Source organism: Neofelis nebulosa, chromosome X, assembly GCF_028018385.1.
Source record: "Neofelis nebulosa isolate mNeoNeb1 chromosome X, mNeoNeb1.pri, whole genome shotgun sequence".
Taxonomy (NCBI): domain Eukaryota; kingdom Metazoa; phylum Chordata; class Mammalia; order Carnivora; family Felidae; genus Neofelis; species Neofelis nebulosa.
The window spans coordinates 34,688,524-34,700,255 of NC_080800.1; the positions used below are offsets into that span (position 1 = coordinate 34,688,524).

The 11,732-nt window shown below is 48.0% G+C and overlaps 1 long non-coding RNA gene across 5 annotated transcripts in view; it reads left to right on the top strand.

Annotated features, from left to right (window-relative positions):
* LOC131502001 (uncharacterized) overlaps window positions 1-9,786 on the top strand; it is a 221,388-nt gene extending 211,602 nt beyond the window's left edge. For all 5 annotated transcript variants that reach the window (XR_009256946.1, XR_009256947.1, XR_009256948.1 and 2 more), the window contains 2 exons: window positions 6,911-7,116; window positions 7,224-9,786. This is a non-coding gene — a long non-coding RNA (uncharacterized LOC131502001). The remainder of the gene's footprint in view (window positions 1-6,910; window positions 7,117-7,223) is intronic.
* Window positions 9,787-11,732: the final 1,946 nt, after the last annotated feature.

The following is an 11,732-nucleotide window of genomic DNA, read 5'->3' on the forward strand; positions in this document are numbered from 1 at the left end:
TGGGATTAGTGACTAACCCAAGGTCATGTGGTTAATTAGTAACAATGCTGGTATTCAGACCCTATCTTTGGACTCCTTATCTTGTGTGTACTCTGATACGGTTCAGAGTCATAAAAACTACTAACAGAAATTCACATTCCTAAAGAAGGCTGGGGACCCAAGGTAGATATAAAATAATATTTTGTGAAGTAACTTATGCTATATTATTTATACATTCAATGACTTATTTATTCCTGAGAGGATGAGAGATGAAACGTGTGGTATGGGAGAGTCTCTGTTTTTAAGCCAAGCCAGACTTTCCTAGCTCTGTCCCCCACACTTCTAACAGCAATATCACTCCATGCTGGCCCTCCCACCCTGTGCCCCAGGGGCAACGCAGGTGCCGGGAATGCTGGGACTCCACTGAGCCTTGAGGTGATGAAGCAGAAATGCCACATCATGGGTCTTGCAAAGTAAAGAGTGTTATCATCAGTTGGGGCGAGGGTCCCATGGCAAGGTTGCTTGAGCCACAGAGTGCTCTAGAGTTGAGTGTTACCGTTGTTTCGGTTGGTCATGGCAGGGGGTGGGGGGCACTCACATCTACAGGGTGGCAGGGTCCTACCACTGTTTGCCCTCATGTTTTATCCAGAAAGCACCGTTTGCCTCGGAGATTTAGGTCCTGTTCTGGAATGGTCTTCACTTCTTTCCTTATGGGGATTTCCCTCCCAGGGGCTCTGTTGCCTTCTAGGAGATCATGTTTCTATCAGAGAGCTTCCAGATAAATATCAGATATTATACATGTGTCTGAACCCCAAGACTCTTTTTACCCAGGAATCTTCTTATCCCCTAAGAAGGGGCTATTCAAACAGTGGAGAGATATATAGTGTGTGTGGGGGGGGGGGGGGGGGGGAATGTCGCCTGACTTCATTCACTATAAGCATCCAAGTCCCAGCTTCGTACCCTCTGGTAGAGCTCGTTGCACTGGCTGTAGGGAGATGGTTGCTGAAGGGTCTGAGAGAGAGAGAGAGAGAAAGAGAGAGAGAGAGACTGGCGCTAGTACAGAAGAGCTAAAGTAGCTCATTTGCATGCACTTGAATCCGTCACAAAATACTGAACAAAAAGTGTGGAATGCATGCCACTTGGGTATCATAGTTATTGTTTTCTTCCTCCCTCCTCCCTCCCTCCCTTCCTTCCTTCCCAAATCTTTTTAGGCTTGAGATGCTAGAAAAATCCTAGAAGCCAGCAGGCCTGGATTTCAATCCTCATTCTCCTTTACTGATCTGGCTAATCCCTCCCCCTTCCTGAGCCTCGGTCCCTCGTGTCTCCTGGAGGGTTAGACTAGATGGTCTCAGACTCTGCAGCACTAACGTGCCCTGCTTGCATGTACTTGCGGATTATGCAAAGCGATCAGAGTTGCCAGGTGCCAGCACAATCACCTCCAGCACAGTCTCCTGTGGACTTCACCGGAGGGGAGTCGTCCAATTGCTGCACTGACTCACATGGCAAGTGCACTAAGTTCTGAGTCCCTAATGGGGGACCCCTGCAGAATCCTGGAACTTGGACCCATTGGTTGCATGCCCCTTCATACCTCGGAATAGATAAAGCCAGAAAGAAAGAGGTAGGTTTGTGCTACCTTTAAAAAAGTCCGGAAGCAAAGAGAATGCAGGCAAGCCGTAATAAGGAGGCAAGAGCTCATACGCCAGAAACAAAAATCCCTGAAAGTTTGAATTAAATAGTGGGTGATTTGAACCTTCCGCAAAGTTAACAACCTGAGTAAAATGCCTTTGTGGTAGAGGTTTTATTGAAACTGTCAACAAGACAAGAGAGTAACGCAGTGAATTGCTTAGGGGAAGACCCGAATGAGGCAAGTGGCCACTCACCTTGCACCTGGATCCCAAGTGCTCAGAGGGTCAGGGGCAGGGGGTGGAGGTGAAGGCCAAAGGGCTCACCTGGTGTTGAGTGGTTCAATTCCGGGTTTAGAGGGCTTCAGAAACACTCTCCGAGCACAATCCAGGGATCGGCTCTTTCTTCAGGAAGTCCAGGGTTTTACATCAGCGAAGGGTCTTGCTCAAGAAAAGGTCTTATTTCCTAACTAGCACCCAAATCACGGGGTCTTCCAGGTCCTACATAAAAAACGTATTGTATTTGTGAGAGCCCTCTGCTTATTCTTCTGCTAGATCACTTCCCGTTCATCCACCGATACCCAGCTCGACGTCACACCCCCTGAAGTTCCCCAGTTCCCCAGAGAGGAGGAGGAAATTCCAAGAGATAGTCTTTTCTCCCAGAGTGCTGAAATTTCACCAGAACCCACCCCTCAGGACAGGTCACGTTATATGGTAATTATTTGCTCCTGTTTTTGTATCAATTAGGCTGTTTTGACTGCATGTATCCAAAAAAAAAAAAAAAACCAAAAAACCCAAATTAAAAACCTGGCTTAAACCACAATGAGAATTTATTGGTTCGTGTCACTAAAAAACCCACCTTCCGTTGCAGCTTAGTTCAGTTGTCTGACAAGGTCTCCAGGATCTTTCTGGGTGAGCTCCATTCTCCTGTGCTCTCTGGCTTTATATGTGGTTCCTCCAGAAGTTCAAATTTAAATAATCTCAGAACTCCCGCCAAAACGAGAAAGAGCCTTCTTTTCCCCGAAGCTCCAGTAAAAATCTGAGACATGAGTCTTCTTGATCCTGATTGGCCTGGCTCGTATCATGTGCCCATCTCTCACCAATCACAGTGGTCTGGAGGATGGAAGTGTCTAATTGGTTTGAAAGCGGTCACGTGTCCTACTCAGAGGGTCTAGTAATGGAGGCGAATTTCTTGAGCCTTGTAGGCTAAGAGTGGCAGAGGGATAATTGTTACTACAAATGAAGGATCCCCTGATGCTGGACCACAAAAATAACAAGTGTCCATCCCTGTACCGTGAGCTTCTCAGGGCATAGCACTGCGTCTCGCACACAGTGAGCACTTAGCAAACACTGGGTTCCTGAATGAGGAAGAGAGTGTATACGTCCTGGCTCTACATCCTTCTCTCCCCCGCCCCACCCCCCCCACCCCCCCCCACCCCCCCCCCGCCCAGGCTCATCCGTTGCCCACCATGGCCATTGCAAGCCATCAGCCTTTTAGGGATTGGGGTTTAAACAGTTGGCACCTTCCTATACTTTTCTTCCTCCTACAGTTCTAGCCAATATAACTTTCATGGGTCGTGATGGCTTTTGTTCAAGAAGCCACAGAAAGAAATTATTTCTTGAAGGATTTTCCACAATGGGATTAGATGATCGCTAATCTAATAAGACACCATACTAATGGCGATATTAATAATATTATGTGATTGCTGCAAAAATCACATTGCTCACTGAATGAAAATTTTTGAAAATTTTCATGCTGAAAAGTTTGGGATGACCAACATACAGTTGCCTATGTTACTCTGTAGCTACCTTATAGCACATTCATCAAAACAAGCAAACAAATCAATAACAACTTGATGTTCCTATCACGGTAGTGGAATTATGAGCGTTTTATTTGCATGTGTATTTCCTCTTTCTCCACAATGAACAGTCTTTGATTCATACTTGGGATGCTTTTTTATTGAGAGGGGGAGCTTTATAGAAGATTCCATTCTCATCTACTTAATTATCACTTTGGGGCAGATTCCTCGAGACCGAGGTAGACTGGATTCATGAGCTCTTTGGTAAGATGCAGAAACACCATCCCCAGGCCCGGGGCTACCCCTAACATGTGCAAAACTCTGACTATTTACAAAGTATAACTAAGCTTATACATTGTTAAGTAAAAGCCATCCATTCTCTTGCCTTGACAAGTATAACTTCATAGTGATCTGGAAATTCAGCTTTGATTTTAGAGTCTTCGGACTCCTCGGAGTTGTTCACTGGCTCGTGGTGGCATGGAAGGGTGGGCCTGTGTCCTCCTCCTCCCACCCTTGGCTCCAGCCCACACTGCAAGAGGCCCCATGAGCCCCCCTCCGTGTCTGAGCTCCGTCACCCCGCTTTGGAGATAGCCACTCCTTGGCCACTTTGGGGGCTAAGGATACACATCAGTGGTCATCCACTCTCAGGGGGAAGGCCATGTGCAAGTCTTAAGTACATTTCCTTGCCCCTCAAAACTCCCCACCCCAGGAGGAAGGCCGGAGCGGATCCTCTAAAGCACAGGGCCCAGGGCAGGAGAGGGACCGCCAGTGACGGAGGGTGCTGGGTCACAGGTAAGTTGGGGTGGCCTCTGTCATTATGACTGCTGCTCCAGGGGTCCCCATTCACCACACACACCATGGTCTATGTCTTGGAAATCATCTCTACAGTAAAAAGAAATCTGTCCTCACGTGGAGCCATTGTTGAATGTCGAAGCTTCTTGTCAGGAAGCACCATAGATGTGGGTGCTTTCCGGTCCTGGGCCCCAACTCCTTAAAGGACCTGCTAAGGGGCCAGCCCACGGTGACCAAGACAGGCATCAAGTGAGGCTTCAGAGTTGTTTCAACAGATGTTGTCACCACGCTGCCCAGATTCCTCCAACACTTTCCATTATAGTCTTTGCCACCAATGTCATCTTGTGAGGAACCCAAACTCCCCGCCTGATGGAATTTCTTCACCGGAGCACGGGCAGGCCAGAAGTGCCGAGGGGTTGATGCCTTCAGGAGCAGCCGCCGAGGGGCGAGCTGCAGGGCGAAAACGCCAGCTTCCTCTTCCCTCTAGTGGAACCATTCTGAGGCATTAGCTCTAGAGCGTCTCCCAGAGGTGCCTGGCAAGACTGAATCTCAGTTGTCTACAATGTTAGCCTGATCATCAATGTCCCCTTTGTCAGTGTCCTTCCATCCTCCCTCACACTTCACTCTGTCACTATTTCCTGGCATATTTTCCTTGGACATTTCCCTAGCGAACTCCCTGTACCCAAATCCTTCTCTTGGGGGTCTGCTGCTGGGGCACCCGCCCTAAGGCAGTTGTCTGTTTCCGATTCTGCTGACTTCAGTTGCTTCTGTCATGTCAGGTGCCGTGCTCTGCATTTGACCCTTACCATCTTCAGTTTTAACGGATGAGGAAACCAGTGCTCAGTGAGATCAAACAATCTTCCTGAGCAGTCACAACGATAAAGCAGCAGAGAGAGGATTTGAACCAAGTGCTCAGACTCCAGCATGCAAATGGTTCATTACTGAGCTCTAAATGCTCAGAACGTGGCACAGATGCCCGTGCTTAGCTTGGGCGTGGATTCGAACAGAAGAGCAGTGCAGGGTTTTTGGAATCAGTACGGCGTTTTTGAGACCCCGATGTATCGTTTTCTTGTTGTCTGGCCCTCCATGCTCTTCCTTATATATTGGCCTTAACATGAGTAGCTCCCTGCCAGACTGGTTGGGGCTATTAAATGACGTGGTGCGCTCATGGTGCTTTGCACCAGGCCAGGCACGCGGGATGTGCCCTGCGCGTGTGTCAGTGAGCTTCCCTGTTGTCCCCTCCTCCTCTCGATCATGCCTGTTGCCTGGGCTGCCGGGAAGGTGGGTAATGGCGGAGGAGAACGCAGCCTCAAAAGCCTGTTGTTTCCAGCAAGTATCTGGCTAATTTATTTCAAAAGGTTTTGCTTCTATGAAGTTTAATAGAGTTGATGAGTATTAAAGGAATCATTTAATCTTTATTTGAATGTGAGCAGTAAATGTGTTTTGGAGATTATATTCATTCCCCAGTGACTCCAAGTGCTTTCCCATTCCAAAGCTGATTTTCATCCATCAGAGCAAAGGGTTTGCAGCTCCGTGGAGTCGTCTGAATGAGAAGCAGGCGTTCCAAACAGAGGGTGCCGCTTGGCCTCATCTCGAGCAAGGTGGCAGAGCTTCCTTCTGGGCGCAGGGACACACCCGCGGGCGTGCAGCCATGTGGCTCCACCCCGGCCGCCGTCTATTCCTGTCCTGAGCTGTTCCCGAATCGGAACGAGGCTTCGCGTCTCTGTAAAGCAGCCTTCAGAAGCCCAGGACTTAGAGACAGGTCTGTCTCCCCTCCGCAGCCTGCCGGCTCTTCCACTTTACTGCACCAAATGGAAGGTCAGCCACATTCGCTAAAGGTGAAGCTGCTAAGATCTGTCTGGGGAGGCATTTCACCAAATGAATTTTAATAGCTTGGAATCAGGTTAAACTCATGAAGAAGGAAGGAAGGGAAGGCTTACTTGGTATCGAATGTGTAATACTACATTTTTACAGCCTGTAAGCACTTGGGATGTGCATGTTGCTTCGAGGGCGGGAGGAATCTGTGCTTCCTGCCAAGAGCAATTCGGTCTTTGGCCCAGCAGCAGCCAAGGGAAGCCTCTCTGGGTGGGCCAAACATTCCCAAGTCGGGGCAGAACGCTGATGGGCTGGTTACACAATTAAGTATATCTTGAGTCCAATAGCGGGGTGTGAAGGGCAAGTTGAGGAGGAGGAAAGGCGGTCAGAGGTTTCCAAGGGGGTTAGGTGGGCCTCACACCTTCCCGCACTGGGTCTCTCATGCTCACAGAACCCTCTAAAGTGTGCCCCGCGCACACAGTGAGCCTTGTCTTCTCAAATGGGAACACGTAGAGAGGAGAAAAACCTGGCCACATTCCAGTCCCAGTTGGGATCAGAACCCAAACCTTTCTGTTACCCAACATGTGCTCTTTCTCAGACATGGCACCACCTGTTGACCAGAAGTGAGACCTCAATTCGAGGTCAGCTCCAGCACTAGGTGGTCTTGACTAAGTCACTTACTCCGTCGGACACCAGGTCCATCAGTGCAATGGGAACGATAACGCTGCTTTATACACGTGGTAAGATTGTCATGAGGAGCAAATACACGTGAACGTGCTTTAAAGGCAACTAAGTGCTATTCAGATATAATTATTTGTCATTTATGGATAATGGTGATCATGAAGACAACCACGATGGTGACCACTGTGTCACCAGAGACACCTAATCTATGAACACTTCCAGGAGGGATGCCAACAGCACAAAGGTCTCTGTGGAGAAAGCCATGGGGCGAAGTATTTGGCAACTGCTGCTAGTCGAGTAGAAGGACGAAGCCAGACGCCAGACAATCAAAGGCAGTGTGGAGCAGGAGGAAACGCAGACATGTTCGAGCATTCTAGCGGTGAATTCGGACCAAGAAGCAAGAAAGAAGGCTGTCGTGGAGGGGTCAGGTGGGTCAGAGGCCAGCAAAGCAGCGAAGGAGGGGGGCAGGGGAGAAGCGGGACGGGCCCCGGGCCCTGAGCAGCAATGAGATCACGGTGTCTTTGTGAACTGTCAGTTGCAGGTCGTATTTCTGAATGACGAGCCAGTAGCTTTCTGCTGAAACCACGGGGGCCTGCTCTGGGACGAGCCCCCGGCTGCCGGAGTACGTGCAGGGGGGGTCTTACAATATTTATGGGCTTCAGACGCATGCCCTCCGGAGCTCCAGGAGGCGAAAGCACATTCCAGATGCATAAAGGCTGAGTATCCCTGCGTGAAACGCCACGGGAGGCCCCGGTCTCGGCGGAGGCCAGGTGGGTGCCGGTGGAGAGGAGGAGTCCAGAGCCTGAGGCCAACCGGCTTCGGGGCAGGCACCCTCTGGGGCGACTCCTGTGGCTCTTGGCAGAAAAACCGCAGAGAGACCCTTCCCTGAGGGGGTTAGTTAATTTTCTCGTCACGTTATTTAACGCGACCACTCTCGCGTACTCCTGTGGGAGCACGAGTGTAGCTGTCTGCTGGCTCTTTCCCTCCCCTGTTAAAGGCTGAACTCCTTCGGGTGACAGAAATAGGTTACCCTTGTTTCGGAAGGTGCTAGAAGTAAATCCAGCACTTCATCGGTGTTTGTTATACAAAAGGCGGCTTGTTCTCCGTGGCTGGGGTGACTGCAGTGCCTTTGGCCCCAGACCTTGGTCCCGGGCCTTTTGGCAAAGAGGGTTTACAAAGGAGTGACTGTAATGAAGGATAAAAGGCCACAGTCTGCTGAAGGTGAAGGGGTAGAGAACAGCAACTTTTGTGTCCTCGGGGCCAGGAAGAACCACCTGGGGCTTCTCGGGTGTGAGTTTAACCTGCCAGTGACTGTGATAAGGCATCCTTTTTCCGGACACATTATCTGTCGCCACACCGCACGGACCCTCACCAGCTGACAGGATAGCAGGGGCCATGCAGAGGCTGGGAGGGGGACGCCGGGAGAGCAGAAATCAGGCATTTTGCCAGTTAAGACAACGTCGGCTCCTGGTGGGTAAACCAGAGGTGAAAGCGGGGCACTGGGGCGGCTGGTTCGCCGTGAATGAGGTTCCTGCCCACCTCAGAAGTGGGCAGAACACCCCAGGCGGCACTTCTCACGGAGGAGGGAGGCAAGAGGCAGTCCTAGCAGATGTGAGGACAGCCTTTTTCCTGTGAATTCAAGCTATTTGGCGCTCTCAATGGCAGGCCCCAAAGAAACAAATGATACTTTGAAGCCTCGACACTGAAAATATTTCTTCTGCAACCACGGAACGGAACAACAGGTGATCTTAGGAGGCCCTTAAGAGTCACTGAGCTCAATGTCTGTGTCTGAACAACTTGGAGAGTGAGGGGCAGAGACCCCAGCTCTCAGCTTCTGGAATCCAGGCCATCTTTCCACTGCACCCTTGCGTCTGCTGTACGCTGTAGGGCGCTTTTGAGGATACACGTAGAAAAGCAAACCGCAGGCGTGGTTTCATTGTGCAATAATAACCGTATTAGCTGAGTTCTTCCAATGGCTGTGACTTTGAGAAACTCCTGACAATGTTCTGCTCCTCAAGGTCGGGAATCTGTGCATATTTTTTCCTCCCGAGATCTGTTGCTCAGGTCCCATGTATATATACAATGTGGATCATCCTTCTAGTGAATTCCTCTTTCTGCCCCAGTTCATTCCTGTGGCTTCTACTTGAAGAACCCTAACTGATACCCTCGCGCATGTCGCATTCATTCATTCATTCATTCACTCACCGTTTATTTAGCACCACCGCCTGCCAGGCACAGATATCAGTACCGGTGAAACATGACTCCTGTCTTCAAGGACTTCAAGTTTAATGGGGAAGAGATACAAGTAAGAAGAAAGGCAGCAGCACGGTTTGTAAGTGCATGCCAGGGAACAGGAAGTGAAAGCAGCTGAGACTCCATTGGAGTCAGGGAAGGCTTCCAGAAGAGAGGTTGCTTACGTTAGGCTCTGATGGGCAGGTAGAGGTGGCCCAAGCAGAGAGAAGGGCAGAGATGCACTCCCTTTGGAGTGGAAAGCATTGTACGAAGGTCCAAGGGTGTGCAGAAACAGGGCACATCTGAGGCTTAGCTCGCAGGTTAGCGGGACATAGGACAGGCATGGGGATATGGCAGAAGGGGCAGCTGGAGAGGTTGGCAGGCAGCCACCGGGCCAGGATGTCTACTGGTGATTAGCCAACGACACTGAACATTCCCCCGGAGGAGCCGCTGAAAAGTTTTCAACAGGGAATGCTCTGGTCATGCTTGTATGTTAGAAAAACTGCTCCAGCCTCAGCTGCACACTGATTTGGGAGAGCCTCGGTGGAGACCAGTCATCCGAGGGACAAGGACAGGGGTCTGAACCAAGTCACTTGTCATGGGACTCCACGTGCTAAGGCTCAGACTGAGGAGAGAGGCCTCTATTTGGAAAGTAGACTCTTTAGAGCATATTCATCTAGATGGACAGATGAGAACAAAGAAAAAACCAGAAGATGGAGTCCCACTGTGCCCTTCCTTCTCTGTCGCCTCCTGCATCTAATCGGATCGTGTCATGTTTCTGGCTCAACTCTTTCCATGATTTTCCTTAGCTTTCAGGAAAAAGTTCATACCCTTGGGTTAATCAAATAAAGCGTTTTCTAATCTGGTCCCTGATAACCTTTGTGTTAGGAGCAGGGACAAAGTTTGTTTGCTCATTTCCCCATATTGTACTTTGAAAATTTTTAAACTGCAGAAAAGCTGAAAGAATAGTATGTGAATAACTCTCTACGCTTCATCTAGATGGACCAGTTGTTAACATTTGCTGCATCTGCCTTCTCTCTCCCTCTCCCTCCCTCTCTGGTTTGCAATGTGTCCACATTCGCACGCAGAAACGTGTCTTAACTGAACCATTTGTAAGATGCAGACATTGTGATACCTCACAGCTAGATACATCAGCACGTATCTCATAAGAGCAATGACATTCTCCTACAAAACTGCAATTCTCAAGAAATGCAACCTCAAACCAATCATATACTCTAATACACAGCCCATATTTAAATTTCCCCAGATGTCCCCATGTGCTTAATAGCTTTAAAAAAAATCTAGAACTCAAAGATTGTGAATTGCACGCAGTAGTCACATCTCTTTAGTCTCCTGTCATTTACAACAGTTCTCTCTGCCTTTTTGTGTCTTTCATGCATGACCTTTTGTAAGAGCCTAGGCCAGTTGCCTTGTACAACAAGCCACAGTCTGAGTACGGCTGATTGTTTCCTCAGGGTAGGATTCAGGTTGTGCATTGTGGGCGAGCATTCTACATGGGTAGTGTTATATCTTTCTTGCTGTGTCTCATCAGGAGGCACCTAATAGCTGTTTGTCTCATTATTAATGATGCTATGTTTTTTTTTTAGTGATGCTAAGTTTGATCTCTCCCCGAAAAAAGCACCTTTCCCCCTTTGTAATTAATCAGTAATTTGGAGGGGTGATGCTATGTGACTGTGTAAATATCTGGTTGTGAACAATGTCTTACCAGTTGTCACCCGTTAATGATCCTTGCCTGAATCAGTTACCCTGTTGTCAGTTACAACATATTGATTTCCTAAATTTTTCATACCTCATACATTTATTAGCTAGCCTTCATCTATGAAGAAGAGCTTTCCCTCTCTACTTCTCCACCCCCTCACCATTTTTAAAAAAGAATTACTATGGACTCCTTGATTCCTCTAAAAAAATATGTATATATATATGTGTGTGTGTGTGTGTACATACACACACATATACATATATATATATATATATATATATATATATATATATATATATATTAGATGTTCTAGTCATCCCAAATCTGCCTAGCGGGAGCCCCTTTAAGCCAATTATTGTGTCCTTTTGGCATATCTCCCGTAGCCTTTGAGTACTTCTCTGCTTCCTGACATATTATTTTCCAGCATCATCTGGTACTCTCCTGAAGGACAGAGTTTTGGGAAGAAAGATGATGAGTTTAGTTTTGTGCATGCCGCATTTAAATTTGGCGTACCTCTATGATAACAAGTATCTGGTAGGCAATTGTGTATGCCAACTAGTAGTCTGTGAGAAGGATGTATAGCAAGATAATCCTTTCGATGGGAGAAGAAATGATTAGAGCTTCTATTTAGATTTATTTGTATCCGTTTCCCACACTTCTATTATAAATGTTTTATAACATACAGAGTAAATAAGTACAAGAATTCATGCATGTCACCTATAAATAAATAGCTATACACACAGAGGGGTCTATGCTGAATACTTAAAATAATAGCATGAACAAAAATATTTGGAGAACCTTGGTATAATTGTAGTTGAAGCTATAGGTTGAAAGAAGTCACTTGGAAGGTGTTTCTAGAATAAGAGGAGCAGAGGGTCTCGAATGGAAGCACAGGAAAGCCTCAACCCTCAGGACACGAGGAAAGGACTAAAGTAGACCCCTAGAAAGGGCACTAAGAGAAAGGCAGCCAAGAAGTAGGAGATAAACTTGGGAGAGTGGTGTTATCAAAACACACAGAGTGGTGGACATGTCAGCAGTTCCAAATACTGAAGAGAAGCTAAGGAAGAGAGGCCCGGAATGTATCCACTTGAC